This window comes from Astyanax mexicanus, chromosome 8 (genome assembly GCF_023375975.1).
Source record: "Astyanax mexicanus isolate ESR-SI-001 chromosome 8, AstMex3_surface, whole genome shotgun sequence".
NCBI classification, from domain to species: Eukaryota; Metazoa; Chordata; class Actinopteri; order Characiformes; family Acestrorhamphidae; genus Astyanax; species Astyanax mexicanus.
In genome coordinates this window covers 24,216,032-24,232,813 of record NC_064415.1, presented here as the reverse complement: position 1 = coordinate 24,232,813, position 16,782 = coordinate 24,216,032, and the positions used below count along the sequence as shown (strand labels likewise).

Below are 16,782 nucleotides of genomic sequence, written 5' to 3'. Positions count from 1 at the left end.
TCTCCCTGTCTTTCTTTCCTTCTCCCCTGAGGTCATGTTCTCCTTGGAGGTTTACAGATAAAAACAACCGTGGAGCTAAGTGCCTGTACCACACCTATGTTCCATCTGGCCTCTTTCCATCATGTGTTTGTGTGTATGAGTGTGTGTATAAGTGTGTGTATGCATGCGTATGAGTGTGTGTATTTGGCTTGGGCACTGGCACCAGCCAGTTTGTTCCACGCTCCCCAGTGACCACGAAGGAACGTTTCACAAAGAAGGTCTTTGTGGGGTTCGGAATGGTCCTCCATCTTTTCCCCCCCCCCACTATTCTCCTTCACTTTTCTGCAGCCATCTCCCTCAGGAACCACCTCTCATTACTAGCCATGAAAGTAAAACAATTTCCGCACCTCATTCTTCAAACAGGGGGCTGGCAGACAACGCCACTGAGGAGGCAGCTTGCAAACTAGTGGGAGAGCGCTAGTTTTAGCAAACTTTTAATTAGCGTTTTTTCGTTTTGAGAAAACAAACGACGGGTGGAACGAGGGAGAGGCCGTGGGTGAGGAGAGGAAACAAATGGCATCACTGTACCTCCTTTCCTGCCCCTCCTCGGCCAGATAAAACGTTCGTCTCAGCCCAGGGAGGTGAGAGGAGGCTCGAATTACCCGAATAAGGCTGGAAAATTATAAGTCCCATGGCGGGAATAGTCTTAATACAATAAGTGGCTTTGAGAGGCCACGCTTCGCAGCACTGCCAGTTGTACTGAAAAAAGTGTGTGTACACGGCCAGGCTGTGTGTATCTGGCGGGCAGTGTGTTGGTGTGTTTATCAGAATAAGACGGGGTGAGGGTGAATAGTTACAGCATCTACAGGAGCTGTAGAGTGTTTGTCCAGCGTGCCAAAAAAGACAAGCGAGCACCAGGCCTGAACAGGACCTGCATCACATCAAACCAGGACAGGACTTTTCCCAGATACTGAGTTCAGGATCAAAGAGAACCCTGTTCCAGCATGTTACTGATCCCTGAAAGGGGCCTTGATGACCACATCATTTGAACACTGGCACTGATGATAAGAGGGCTAATTACAGTTAACAGACTGCAAACATACAGTCCCTAGTTTTATTCACACTTTTGTCACGCTCTTGTCCTTGATCTTTTCCTGAGTTTTATTATTTATTATCAGATACACTGACAAGCCATAACATGATCTAACACCATCATATTAGCTGATCTGCCAAGAGGAAGGATATCTTAGAAAGCAAGTAAGCAGTCAGTTCTGAAGGTTTATTGCAGTAAAAGTGGGTAAGTATAAGAATCCAAGGCACTTTGACACAAGACAAACAGGGATTAGTTTTCAATGACCAGGGTTGGAACATCTCCAAAACAGCAGGCAAGTTTTTGTGAGGCGTTCTCAGAATGCAGCGGTCAGTGTATCTCAAACATGCACCAAGAATGGACAACTGGTAAACCACTGACCGGGTCAATGGCAAGTTAATATCAGTGAGAGAATTGTTGTGGGGTCCAACCTCAGAACTTAAAGATTACCTTGTTATAAGATCTGCTACTATCGCCTTGGTGCCAGATACCACAGGACTTATTGTAATAGAGGTATTGTGGAGTCCATTACTCAAATGGTCTAATTTGTTGTGGCAGCACTTGGGGGATATGCTTAATGTAACAATAATTTAGCACTTATTTATCCTACCATGGATTCTTGGATAGCTAACACTTGCTTAAACTACTTGAACACTGGGTTTTAGGCCACTGTTAGAAATGTACAACATAGCAGGGCCGGTCTCATGTTGTACATTGTATATCCAAAAGTGTTTGTGGACATATAGAACATATAGTCATATATTAAGGGGCTCTCTGGGGCACATGAATATGAACATGCACCTATTGGTACCATATAAAGTACAGAATAAAGTACTAAGCTGTGCAGATGTGGAACTGTGTTCTCTGGAGTGAGGGTGCTCCATCCAATACTTCTGGGATAAGTTAGGAAACTAGATATTAGAGGTGTGCCAAAAAATCGATTCACATAAGAATCTTGATTCTCATTTACTACGATTCAGAATCGATTTAAAATGTCCCAAAATCGATTCTGAGGGGCGGGTTTTAGACTGATTTTGGGCTGGGTATTTTTGTTGGACCTGGCAACCCTGGGGATAGCGCTTGTCCTTTCAAATGGAGATCTTCCAGACACACACAGAGCGTAGGTGTTTGAGAATCACCGGTAAGATGGCAGAACAAGCACTATATTACATTAGATTAACGTGTAGTTTCAATGTTTTATGGCAGAATGCTTCATAACAAGCATAAAAAAGATCGCTAGTAGTTAGTTTCAGTAACTGTTAGCTAGCTAACTAGCTAACTTTCCAGTTCCACCTTAAATAACGCTACAGGTGGCAGCGGGCTGCAGCATTTAAGGCGGAACGGAAAAATACAATAAGCTAATCAGAGCTAATTTCAGCTCCTCATCACAGAGGAATTAAGGAATGGACCATATGAATTAATTTCTCCACCTCCTGCCCCCTTTCTGAAGAAATACAACGACCTTAAATTAACTAGTTAATCAGCAGCTGCTCCTGAACTTTAGCGCTCCACTGCTATCATCACATCAGCCCAGCAGCGTCACCTACACACCACCGCTAGTAGCCTGGTAATAAAGCAGTGTTATTTATTATTTATTTATTGTTCATTAACGTCATTGTGATATCCCAGTGATTCCTCTGTCACTGAGGACCCACATTCCTGCACATTTTATTGTTTTTGTAACACATTACCTGCTCCAGGACCAGTGTATATTATGGAGGGTTTTTTTTTCAATAAGATTCATAAGCCAGAAGCAGAAATTTTTATAATTCAAATCGTTTTGAATCAAAAATCGATTTTGAATCGAATCGTGGCCCCCAAAATCGGAATCGAATCGAATCGTGAGATAGTAAACGATTCCCACCCCTACTAGATATGAATTAAGGTAGTAAATCATCAAACTAAATCTGATCTCATAAAATTTCATATTGCTCAATGCAATAAAATCCTGAGAAATATGCTCCAAAATCCTTTCTAGGCAGTAGAGATAGTTGCTCTAACAATAATCTCTCTTGATTTGAGAAAAACAATGAATGAGCAGGTGTTCCAATAGTGTAATTTGATTCTGTGGGTGGTTTTGACCGTTACTGGCAATATCTGGCAAATATTATCCTGCAGGTCAGTGCAGTGTTATTTAGCTTCCATAGGGCAGGGGTGGTCAATTAAGTCTGGCCGCAGCCAGATATTTTCCAAATCCTTACATGGGGGGTTGTAAAATGAAGTGTAATGGGATGTGCTTCAGACTAGTAGCTCTCCTACCCAGAGGAATGTTGAACCCAATTGCTGAACAGCTGATCTCAAAGTAGGTAAACCCAAGAAGAAAGGAAAAAAATTTAAGGAATAAACACACCTCTCATGCGGGATCGATCCCAGGTAATCAGGGTCGTGGTCCAATACATTACCGCTGCCCGGGCAAGAGAATTGAGAGACGGCTGGGAAAAAAACGCCCTTATTAGGAGACAGGGAGCCCAAGAACAAGCGGAAAATGAGAACAGGCGGAAACTAAAGTCACACACAGTGCCACAAAGAGAAAGGGGAGGAATTTAAACAAAAGCTCGCCAGGGAAGCATTTTACTTATTTTTCATTATCGTTCATTATAGTTCAAGCAAACAATCTCACAGGCCAGATGTTTCATGCTTATGCCTATTGCCGACCCCTGCCATAGGACATGGCAAAGGTGATTGGACATGATACTGGATTCTGCGCCATGCTACGTGGCATCTCAGCGCATTTTACTAAGAATATCCCTGCCGTCTCTTAATCTGCTTCTTCTGGATTGCGTCAATGACCACGTGTTCCCTGAACTCAATGATCCAGGATGAATTTACTCATTTTATTGAAGCTAATACTGTAATGAAGCAGCAGCACAGTGAACTGATGAGTAGTCTATAGCAGCACTGTACAGACTGTCGGCTCCTGCTGGAGATGGAAGGATGGAGAAGAATGAGCTCCCTGTCTCCCAGCCCCGGCCCACATGCTCTGGCCCGACGGGATGAGGTCACCCCCTCTAACGCTCTATAAATAACAGGGCGTGCCCCGTTCCGCCAGCCTGGCCCACTGCCTACCATTGTGCCACAGCTGGATAAATGAGGGCACTGCCCAGCTGCCCAGTCAGTCACCTGATGGGCCTTAACAATTCATGCCAAGCCAGCAAATGGAGGGTGAGAAGAAAAGGAAAACCACTGTCCACTGTTCATGTAAAAAAAAAAATCTGGAAGGAAATCCCCCCCAAAAATTATTGGGATCATTCTGTTCTTGAACGTCAGATTTATGGGAGATGTGAGTAATTTCAACATCAAACTGTGGGACAGATTTAAGTAGCAAGGGTCTCATGAGGACGTACCGGGAGACGCGGGAACTGGACCAGGTTAGAGAGATTATTTTCACTTGAAAGAAGAAAAGGAACTTGCACTAATCCAACGGACACTAATTTGGGAGGGATTAGGGTTTAAAATAAACACTCTTAAAACAGAACATGTCAAAACACGTTTTCAAAGTATCAGAAGACCAGTTTCGACACTCTCGTTCTGAGCAATAATTCAGGGTCATGTCTAACAGAGGCCAGTGCTGAGGAACGTTGGGGAGAACAAGTTACCCAAGAATGCTGCTCTAAAACAAATGCTCCTTTATCAGCGCCTGTAATGATTCCCTCAGTCAAAAAATCATTAACAGAGAGGCGGCCAAAGGCATGCAGCCCAGACTCTCAGACAGTGTGGATATTTTGGGTAGTGTGAGAGAAATAGCTTGAGATTTGGCCATTTTCTCAGAATGCTTTGAGATTGGGGATTAGATCTTGTCTAATATGGGGATTTTCGAGACAAGCACAGATACAAATACTTCTCAAGTACAGAATCTTGCTGAGAATTGATCCTGCTGACGTGGAGATTCTAAAATACCTGAAGGAGTACTTGATCTTTTCCCCCTATCTTGCATTTCCCAACTAAGGAATGTGCTTGAAAACACTATTGAAATCAATACACAAGGATAATTATTCAGCTGAGTACAGCAAATTGAGGTTGCGGAAATATTTTACTAATGGAAAAATTATTTAAAAATTAAAACCATATGGAAAAGCCTTGCAAAATATGTCCAAGTGACAAACAGCCAAACATGTAGTTCTTTACTACTACTTTTTAGACTGTAAAGGCTTGTTAATAAAGGCAGCGGTTTCATATAGAACTGTGAGAACCTAAAGAACATTCTCAATGCATAGATACAATCTTAAATGGTCGAAGTGACCAGTAAACAAACTATATGGACAAAAAAAATACCTGTCTGCATTTGTCCGGTCACTATCTGACATGGACAAGAAAATGCAGGTAGATTTGGTTTATCATCTGTAACCATTTGTCTCATCAGTGGATGCACAATCAATGCCCCATGTTCTGCCCAATCAAAATCATTGTAATCTGTGTCATTGTGATGCTTTTTCTGAGGAGATGCAGGCTATGGCATACAGTACTCAGATGTTTAGGCTTTATGTACATTTGATGTAGATAAATTGGCTTGTGCTTAAAAATCTAAGTACTGGGCTGAAATGTAGCTTTCTTTATTATACATTCTAATCAGATTTGAATGCCTTGTTCTGATTGAAGGAACTGGAAGATTATTGTTTATATGTTGTTTACATTTACAAGCACTGGATAATCAGACAACTACAGAAAAACGTTATTTTTGTAGTTATTATTCAATGCTTCCTAAATACATTGTTTTTTTTACAGTTCAATTATACTTATTATATGGCTTAGGACTTCAAAGTAGCGGTAGGCAATATGAGGATATTTCATTGGTGCATAAAATAACACCAACCCAGCTGTACATTTCATTACAGAAAGCTTTATAATTAGTCTAATTCAATTGGATAAAATAAAGTACATTTTATTTGAATAAAAGTCACTAAAAGCAGTATGGGATAGCATTTGAACAGTGTTTTTAAAGATTGGTCAATACTGATGCATTTTGACTGAGCTTACATCCAAAAATTATTGTGTATTGTGAAAGTTTCTTTGAATATCGCGATACAGTATTTTTACCATATTACCCAGCCGTACTTTAAATCAAATCATTCATATCTGTCAAGTTATTGGTAATTAATCAAACTACAGTAGTGGATATGCATGTTTAAAGCGAATAAATTCCAGCATGTGTGCATGCATGTGACTGTCCAAGAACATCTATTTAGCCAGATAGTTCCATCTGTCTTTCCAGTGCAAGTTTCTATGTGTGTGTGTGTGTGTGTGTGTGTGTGTGTGTCTGTGACAGCCAATGATTAACATATGCTACATCTGCTCACTGTCCATTAAACAGCATGCTCCTTGTGAGCAAAGACTCATCTTCCTGTCCTTCTCCTCTCCTCTCCTTGTATTTTCTTCTCCTACAGCCTCTATTCATTCATTGACTGACTGTTTTTAATCAGATTCACTGCAGCCTAACAAGACGATGAGTGAAAACACATTCCCTGTTTAAAATATGGCCTGCAGAAAGAAGATCCATGTATGAGGAACAAAATCATCCCCAATAGCCGAAATAAAAAGATTCACTTCCCCCACAAGAGGGGGTTGGATTTACTGAGTTAAAGCAACTGAGGCAAGGATATGGAAAAAGGAGATGAGAAGCGTGGAGGAGGGGGAAGTGAGTTAGACCAAGACATTCTGGGCAGGTCTGGGAAGAATAAGGAATACACACACAATTCTCATTCGCTCCATTAACAGGGTTGCTGCAGGAAAAAAAAAAAAGAAAAAGAAGTATGCCAACTGGTTTGTGTCACACCTACTTAAGGGAAGATGACTTGAATGACTAAAAACAGAAGGACAAAAGCAATAAAAAAAAATGCATTTATAAAAAACACAGGGTTTAATTTGTAGTGTATGAAAGACCTAGCCTTTTATTTATATAAAAGTTTGGAAGACCCCAAAAAAAATCAAAGCCCTGTTTAATAACAGCTAACCTTCTGGAATATTTAAACTGTAAATGCATTGTAATTATTACATTATAGACTTATCATACAATTAACATACATCATTTCATAACGGTCATTTCTTTTGACCTCAATACTGACCATTGTGTTCACAAGTTGAGGTGAGCCCGTGAATGAGATTGAGCTGATACTGCTTTTTTTTTTTTTTTTAATAAATAAAGTTTTTATTTATTAATATAAAAATATTCTTATAGTCCAATTGCAATGTCTAAATATTCTCTATAATTAAATGTGAATTGCACTATAAATAAATAAAAATGCATTGTTATTATACCACAGTTATTTCCGACCCTGCAATGTGACTGGCTGAGAGGCGTTTTATGAATGACATTATTAGCTGATAATGTACTGTAACCAAAGCTCTCTATGTATTACTCCGCCACATACAGGCTTTTTAGATTGGCTATTTTATCCCGCAGAGTCTTCATAACCAAACATATCATATTTTCTAGTCCTCTTTAACTCAAAATCTTTAATAATACAGGTTTGTGCTATACTGTGTAATATTAGCACTGCTGCGCTGATCTATGGCAGCAGGGCCAATATTACACGTTATGGCACTCCCTCTCGTTTATAATAATAATACATTTGCATTTAATAATTTCTGGGACAAAATATCGTTCAGAAAATTGGCTGACTGGCTAGTTGCTAGTTGGCTTATCTGTTGATTATTTTTCATATAAGTTGACTAGTTGGTAATTATTTCTTTCATGCCCTCTGTCTCTGCTTTCTGTGAGTGTGGTCCATGTAACATTAATATATGTAACCACAATAAAAATTAAATAAACCATTTAATAATACAAATTAATGTGCAAGTATTCTTTTAAAAAGGGATAATCTGCAAATCTATAAAGGTTTATAATCAACACTGTTGATCATGTTGATTAATCGTTGTAGCCCTATGGCACTCTTCTACTGTGCAGATCAGTTATACTGAACACAGTATTGTCCAACTTCTATCTGTAGACATGTTTTCATTGTGGTTAGATGTGTAAAATACTGTATACTGTATGGCTAACAGTGCTAACCTGGGACATAAAATTATAGTCAAACCAGTTTGTCGTTAACTACTTTACCTAACTTTTTTATGGAAAGGTTTTGAAACAGTGTATAATTACTTAAATGCTTAACTGAAACTCTGAACTCCAAAGTGACCAAGCCACCATTTGTACCTTTTACCCACTGCAAACCAAAAAATCCACAAGACCTGCTTAATGTTTTGGAAATGCTCTAATAGTCTAATATCCATCACAATTAAACCTTTGTCAAAGTCATTCACATTCTTATGATTTTTCTGCATTTTTACTGTTTTCTATACATCAACTTTAAGAACTAAGTCTTCACATGCTTCTTAACATATTAATTAATTGATAAATTCCCATGTATATGAAGATAATCATTAATTCAGTCACCTCTCAGCAAAGTGAAATGTTTTGGCTAAACAGTGTATACATTCCATACAGTAACTGTTATAGAATACATATTACTATAATGTGGAATGCAATGCTACTAAGCTACTAAATAAATTCAACCCTCCAATTAATTTGGCTTCTACAGGTTCTTCAATATCAAACATGCCTTTGTGCCTAAAACTATGCACTGTACCAAGGGGGATTTGCACACTGCAGTAGCATTATTACTAAAGAAGATACTGAGAAAATGACTAGCAAGTGATATATTGTGCAGCTGCTGCACAGTGGTCCACGATGTGGATTAAGCAGCTGCTTTTAATGTACATGCATGGAAGTCCACGACAGTGATCAGTGAACCTGAACTCTGAAAAACATGGCTTGTGTTTAAAATATTTCTCCTCTCCTTGATTGTAACATAATAATAGGTCCGAAGTGCTCTGCTGCATAGCAATTAGCTCCCTCTGCGTGTGTTAATACATATTCAACGTGGAAATTGATACCAAATGCCAAAGTCCACTGGGGAATGCCATTCAAGAACATCCATTCAGAAAACACAAACACAACGGTTCACCCCATCTCTCTTTTTCACACACACACACACACACACAGAGAGACACACACTCAACCCCCCCAAAGCCATGCTTTCGTTCCAAAAACAATCAAAAGCAGAGTCAGCAGGTCGCTACGGGAGCCCCCCGCCACGAAGAGCAGGATCTGCGAGCGGCGTGAGCTGGCCCCGGCTTCACATACAGCTGTAAGCCAGGAGCACTGAGGAGCAATCCCTTTCTCACCCTGTTACTCTCACAGAGGCTTCCAAAACTCATACAAAGCCATAAACCTGCGTTTATTGTCGGATTTCCATCTTAAAGACATACTACACTCTTTCAGCTCATATGTTTGGCACGTTCAGGCATCCTATAGGCAGTCTTATTTCACATCAAGTATATTAGACCTTAAAACTTCAAATTGATTCCTATTTTAGAAAAAAACTTCTATTTTTTAGGGCTGTAGAGCATGTTAATTTACTCCTGTACGTCAGGAAAAGGCCATTAATGTGTTTTAAATGTTGTTCACAATAAAAAAGCAACAATTTCTTTAAGAGTGGAGTGACGGCCACTCTTGACAACTATATCCTCCACAGCCCTAAAGGTACCCCCTTAAGGGTATGGTGAATACAATGTATGGAAGTCAGCTCGTGTTGTGAGATACACTGCTTTTGTCTAAAACAAGGACTTTAGCCAATGAACCACACCACACACTGACATGTGAATTATACCTAGTGTTTCCCTTCAGGTTTCAGTATGTCCTTTCTACTCTATGCTAATTACACCACACTTCTCTTCTGCAAACAGGCCATGGACATCATCACTACTTCTTTGGCAATGATCAGCTGTTCGCATTATAAAAGACACCAATTACAGAGAGTCTGTTAACAGCAGCAAGTGTACAATACTTACAATCCTAACTGACTGCATATTAGGGGTGGGATATATGGCCCTAAAATCATATTAATGTTTGAGGGTTCTTCTACGATAACTATATTCTTGGTGAAATGACAAAACCTTGAATTTTATAGCATATAATTTTATTAATGTCAAGATTATACTACTGCAACAAAAATATAATTTAATAGAAACAAAGAATTTTAAAAACTAACAGTAACTATGCAAGATTCTGATTTTGTATAAAATACTAATAGTGTAAGAAAATAAGTAATGTAACATGATAATGAAATGTAACAAAATATCTACACACTAAACTAAAGTGCAGAATATATTTGAAAAAATAAAAGAGACCACTTCAGTTTCTGAATCAGTTTCTCTGATTTTGCTATTTATAGGTATATGTTTGAGTAAAATGAACATTGTGGTTTTATTCTATAAACTATAACACTTCAAATTCCAAATAAAAATAATGTCATTTAGAGCATTCATTTGCAGAAAATGCTTTCAGACCTCAAATAATGCAAAGAAAACAAGTTCATATTCATAAAGTTTTAAAAGTTCAGAAATCAATAATGCGGGATAACCCTGGTTTTTAATCACAGTTTTAATGCATCTTGACATCATGTTCTCCTCCACCAGTCTTACACACTGCTTTAGGATAACTTTATGCCATTCCTGGTGCAAAAATTCAAGCAGTTCAGCTTGGTTTGATGGCTGGAAGAAACTTATCATTTTTAACTGTTCTCTTTTTTTCCAGAAATGTATATAATAGACTGCTTTCAATACAGAATACTACTATAATCACAGTACAGATATCACAATATTGCAGAGCACATACATCAGGACAGTACAGAACAGGAAAGATTGCATTATATTTTGAAATGTTTAAAAAAAACAAAAAACTTTAGAATGATTTTTTCACTATTTCCTTTTATATGTTGTCTGTCTATTCCTACTGTCAGAAATACTACCAGTGTGATACAGATCATGTATTAAAAAAAAAGTCTTTGTTAACAATTGTTAGTGCTGCCCAAACTAACTCCAAATCCACTCGGAAAACACTCACAATCAATTTCTCCCTCAGCCCGACAAAAGTTCTTATCAGAGTATTCTCCCATATCTTAGGTCAGCAGTGCAGCCTGAAAAATCCTCATCCCTGAGCCAAAGCACACACATATGCATACAGAGGGGGGTTAACCCAAAGCACGGACACACTTGGATGCCATTCGGGGTCATAGCAGGTGGAAGAAAGTGTGGAAGTAATTGCAGTGGAGAGCGGTTAAGGACAAAGAGCGTGAGTAAAGAGGGAGAGAGGGAGAGAGAGCGGGAGAGGGGATGAAATAGACAGACAGTGTGAGAAAGGGTGACAAAGGCTTCATTGAAGGTTCAGGCTGGGAAAAAATGAGTGTGCGTTATACCTCGGCAAGCCATTCTGAAGTTCCATTGTGCTGCTTCACTCATAAAAGTGTGACATACACAACCCTGGAGCTTCCTGCAACTGAGTTAAACAGAGTATGTCTAATAAAAGGCTTTTAAACACTTCTTGTCTTTGACACATATTTCTAGAGGGAAAATAAAAGCTTTTATTGGTGCAGAAACGTACTGCACATTATGTAAAGGATACCCTCTAAAGGTTTTTCATGTTTCTGCAAATCATTTACAAGGAATGGTTCCTTAAGGAATCATGAGGGGAAAAGGTTCTTTTGAGAAGCAAAAGTGGTTTCTGAACGGCACTGCGCTAAAAATTTTAATTAAGCATTGTTTTGTTTAAAGAAAGCTCATGATTTTCTTCATCTTTATATTTTATTTTTATTCCAAATTATATATATCTGCATTTAAATGCCACTAGAATATCAAACTCCTTATTTTCTTTGGCATAAATAGTTTTCAGTACATGCAAAAGACATTGTAAGTCTCAAACACTTTTTAAATAAAATACAACAGAGCCAAAACTCTAAAACCATTTTTTTCTTTGTTTTATAGTTTTGCCTCACATTATATTTAACGCCACCCAAACCTTTACATAAACCCTATCAATCTGAGAACAGTTATGCTATTCCAAAGCTAGCAAAATTATAAAACAAAACAGGAGAATGTGTGTTGTTGCTACTAGAAAGCAGCACATCTCCTCCAGAGATGGAAATACCGGTTGCTATGCCAACCAGGCCTCGCGGCAGCGGCCTTTCCTGCATCAGTATCTGCAGAAAGGGAGCACAAACTCAACACACCTCCAAGCAAACATACGGAAGCAGACTGTGATCCATACTAGGCTAAAAGCTAATGCTAGCCTTCATTCAAATCTGAGTGAGGAATGGCTAAGTGCTAACAAATCAAGTAGTTCTATAGCTTGCCAACAACACATTGTGCTAAAAGAAAACAAAAAGACAGCAATAACATAGTAAATGTGAGCCCACAGCACTACCATAAACCAGCCAATAAACCACAACAGGGTTGTAAAATCTTTTGAAATTTATCAAATAAATAAGTACAATAAAATAAATAGACTTTTAATACCCCATCTTAGCATTTTCCACACAATCACAAATGTCTATACAACAAATATCAACTTAAAATACTACTACTGAATGTATAATCTTTGTCCCTTTTAAGAATATTAAACTATATCCTATCCTTGCTGTATAACATACAGTGTATTCTTTGGTTACTTATTGTATGGTTTTAAAATGATTTAAACTATTAGATGCAGAAACATATGCCTTTTCAGTCAACAGGCCAAGAATTCAAAATACCAGCTATAATCCACATATATAACTTAAGAGAAGATCTGACTGGAGGAAACACATTCAAACACATGAAATAACACACACACACACACACCATTTAACAGAGAGTGTTTTGTGTTAAGCTGAGGCTGAGTGCGGAAGGAATGCCTCTCTGTGGAGAAACGTGTGTTCACATTCCTTGTTTCGTTTGCCTCCTACAGTCTCAATTGACAACCTCTGTTTGCACAGACTTCCCTCTCATACTACTCCACCAGCTGCATGTGTGACAACCAGGCCCGAGCCATGCCAAACCATTTCCCACTGCACACTTACACACACATATCAGTAACAAGTGTCTCACACTGCAGTCAAAATACGGGTTTTAGTGAAGCGTATCACATCACATCTCACAGCAGAGTAAAACAACCCTCATACTGTAACCAGTGAACTAAACACTGTACCATTACAGTCAAAACACAAATATATCTAAACACGCATTCTTTAATTCTTTAATAGTAAATAAGATTATGTAGAAACCCATTTTCCAATTTCTACCCAAGTGTGATGGTGATCTGCATGCTCACTGTCTCAAAAAAAGTAACTACACAGTTTTGTCAACTGGTCATGTGGGTTTTTCCATGCTTTTGAAAAAATATTTGCTAGTGCAATCGATTAGGTAGTTCACACATTTAAATATAACAAGACAAAACTGTTAGATAACAGATTTGGGGGTTGGAATTGGCCAATTCTACTGTGCGTCTGTAGACTCTCTAGATTTTCTTATGTATTAAAGGAATATTATTTAATTTTAGGAAGGTTAAAGGCCTAGTGGTTAAGAGGTGGTGAACACAAAACATTTAATTTGTCCCCACTTCATATAAACAATTCATTCCATATCCAAAATTGACACAAACCCCATATCTTACTATATCTTTGGTGGTTGTTATGGAGTTTAAGAATTTAAGCTTGATATGTGGTGTGGCCTTCTATTGAATGTAGCTGAAATGATACAATTTGGCTCATAACATTGTGCTGCTGTGAGAATAGTTTATGTATTTAATGTCTGACAGTTCTTTGTGACGAGCTTCCATGGGTTTCTCAGTCACTACTCGTGTTAGAGAGGATTAGCAGCGGTTGACCTGTATTACACATGCTTTAGAAGCTTTTCTGGTGCAGGTTTTCTCAGGCACTTCATACACATGCTAATGTGCTATGCATGCTACACATGCCATTGCTCAAAAAAAAATTCTATGTTTAAAATACTTCACAGTTTTGAATTTCACAGTGAGAACAGAAGACTTATTTAAGAGACAAGATGACACTTGAGGAGAAGAATATGAAGATACCCTAGAGACATGTAGCAAACTCTTATTATTCACCTATGCCTATAATACTTGATTTTTAACTGTAGGACACCTTGCAATTGCAGTTCATTTGATTTTATGAAGAACTGTAATGGAGCTCATAGTTCCAACTCCTAGAACACATTATTGTAAAACATGGGCCTGTTAAAACACTTCTTCATGAAAGCTTAATGGTAAATCCTTGCAAAATAATGCACAAAATGCTCTTCAAAACACTTCTGTAGCTGTCGCAAGCTATTCTTGCAAAGCAGTCAAAGCACACAACTTCAAATCTCTTTAATAATGAGCACAAAATATTCTCAAGACCCACAAAAAAAGCCACCTAAAAGCCTTCATCATTTTTCAGCGTGCAATAACACGCAAGACTAAACCTACATTTGAGCTGACAGTCAGACCCAAACAACTTGGCTCCATATAACCCAATTAATTAGTCATACACACAAATCTGTAATGTGTGCGCATCAAGAGCACTTAAATATCCATTTGCAGAGCTATCGAGACGCCATAGATCAGTGCTGGCAGACATATTCACAAACATCCCTAATTCCTCACACACGCACCCACAGCACCTCCGGCTTTTGAAGCCCGTCCAGAGGCAGCTGCGCACGCTCCCACAACAGCGTCTCTCTCACCAAGAAGTGAGAGGGCCCCTTTGAAGGACGTCCAGGGAGATGAATAAGAAACCTCCTGAAGGGGTTCGAGCTCTTCTTTGTTTTGTTGAAGTTAAATTAGAGGGCAAATTAAAGACACATCAGGCTGCTTCCTACAGAGTCTGGAAATAAATCACTTTTCTAAGGCAGGCTTGTTAAAAGCTCACTAATACAAGAGGACTTTCACGATCCAAACAAAGGCTAGCACTGTTAGCGGGCCGCTGCGCCTGATAAGAACAGAGAAATGACATCATTAAATGTTGTTTCCATTACAAATATTGACCTTTAAGGAGATTAAAGCTGTTACTATCAATATTATCAGGCTACTTAAGGAACAGTCTGTTGATTTTATCGGGTGATTCATTGACGAACATGAACATTTAGAGCCAAACTTAATGACTCTGCTCAGCAAATTAAAAGTACTTTACAGAAAGAAAGAAAAAAATAACTACAGCAAAAGTAAAAAAAAAAAGAAAAGAAAAGAAAAATCCAAATATTTTACTACATATTGTTGCCACTGTTTTTTAAATTGTATGAAACTCCACAAAATATCATTACAAAATGTAGCAGAGGGCTTTTAATTTGAAACATACAGGATACAGGAAGTGTAACAGGGACAAAAATGATGCTTTGAAAAAGTTGTGTTTCATTTGAACTCATTTGAAGAATTTCCTAATTCACAGTAAAAAATTATAACTGGAATGGTCCTATAGGTTAAATTTCTGATTAGGAAAGTCAAGAGAGCCTCACCAACCCTGAGTTCAGAATACAAGATGGCTGCCACACAAATAAACAGTAATTAAAGCAGTAGTATTTTACAAGTTAACATCACGTCTGTTTTTTATTTTCTTATTAAATCAGTTGTATACACAGTACGGACCAACTGCGGACATGTTTTTTAATATTGTATTGCTGCAAGCTATAAAAATGTGTTTATCTGTTATTGCTAGCAATGCTAAATGGAAAGCAGCATTAAAAATACAGGGAGAGGAGAGATACAAGAAAGGAATATTAAGCTGATGTATGGCTAATGTTTGTTTTTTTCTTTAGGTTTTACAGCTGAAAAGAGCATTTTTGGTGGCGACACCACATGAGGACGCACTAGGACTGGGTGATAGTAAAGACATTTTCACAATACAAAATAATTATTATTTCGATACATGTTTGCAGTCAAAATGCATAAATAAATAAAGACAGATCCTTATTTAAATACATTTACATATTAAGTACAGCAAATCTATACATATTTATTTCAAATACTCTGTAATTAATATAGAATTTAATTCAATATAACATAATTATGTATATCTCAGTAATGAGATGTACAGTTGGGTCAGTTAGGATATCCTTGATATGCTTTTAAAAAAGAAAATTGATGACAAGAAAATGTACATTAATACGATAAAATATTGAAATATTGTCCACCTCTGGGACACACGCAGTACTATTCTAATTCCTCAGAATGCCGCAAAGAATTTTGACAGTACTATTTTCCACAAAGACTTTTTGACCACAGACAGCAACTTTTTTACACTGCCATGCATTTCCATTTTCCTTTGTTTATGATAAACAGAGCAATATATGCCCCAAAATAAATGATCAAACATTCTTTCTACATTAAATACCAATGTAAGGTGCCTTCAAATTTGTTGCTTGACCACATCAATATATTAATAAATTAATAAAATGACATAAGAAAGAATAAAATCTAACAAAATTGAACTAAACTGACTGTTTAGTTACTGTCTAACATACAGAATAATTCACATTGTTTAGTTTATTTAGTTCTCATTTTAAAGGTTTATTGAGCCTTTTTTTTAAAGAATGTACCTGTTGCTCATAAGCCAATAATCAGAAATTATCATCACACAAAACTGCTCAATCATTTAAGCTGTATTTTTCAGTGTGGAAAAAAATCATATATATCTTAATGGCCGTAAACAGAGCTCGTTTCCGAAAAGGACAATAGTTAGAGCTCCAGGGTTGGTGACCTTCAGGCCTGAGCTAAGACAGATTGATTCATCACTGTCAAACAGACACGGCAGCACGGAGAAAGGGAGGCAGTGGCATGACGGCTCAATACAAAACCTGCCATCTCCCTATTCCCCACTGTCTATGAATAGGTCCATGGTGTGTCACTG

The 16,782-nt window shown here is 37.9% G+C and overlaps 1 protein-coding gene across 2 annotated transcripts in view; it reads right to left on the bottom strand.

Annotated features, from left to right (window-relative positions):
* Positions 1-16,782, bottom strand: part of shroom4 (shroom family member 4) — a 70,367-nt gene that overhangs the window by 42,864 nt on the left and 10,721 nt on the right. The gene's annotated exons all lie outside the window — the stretch shown is intronic.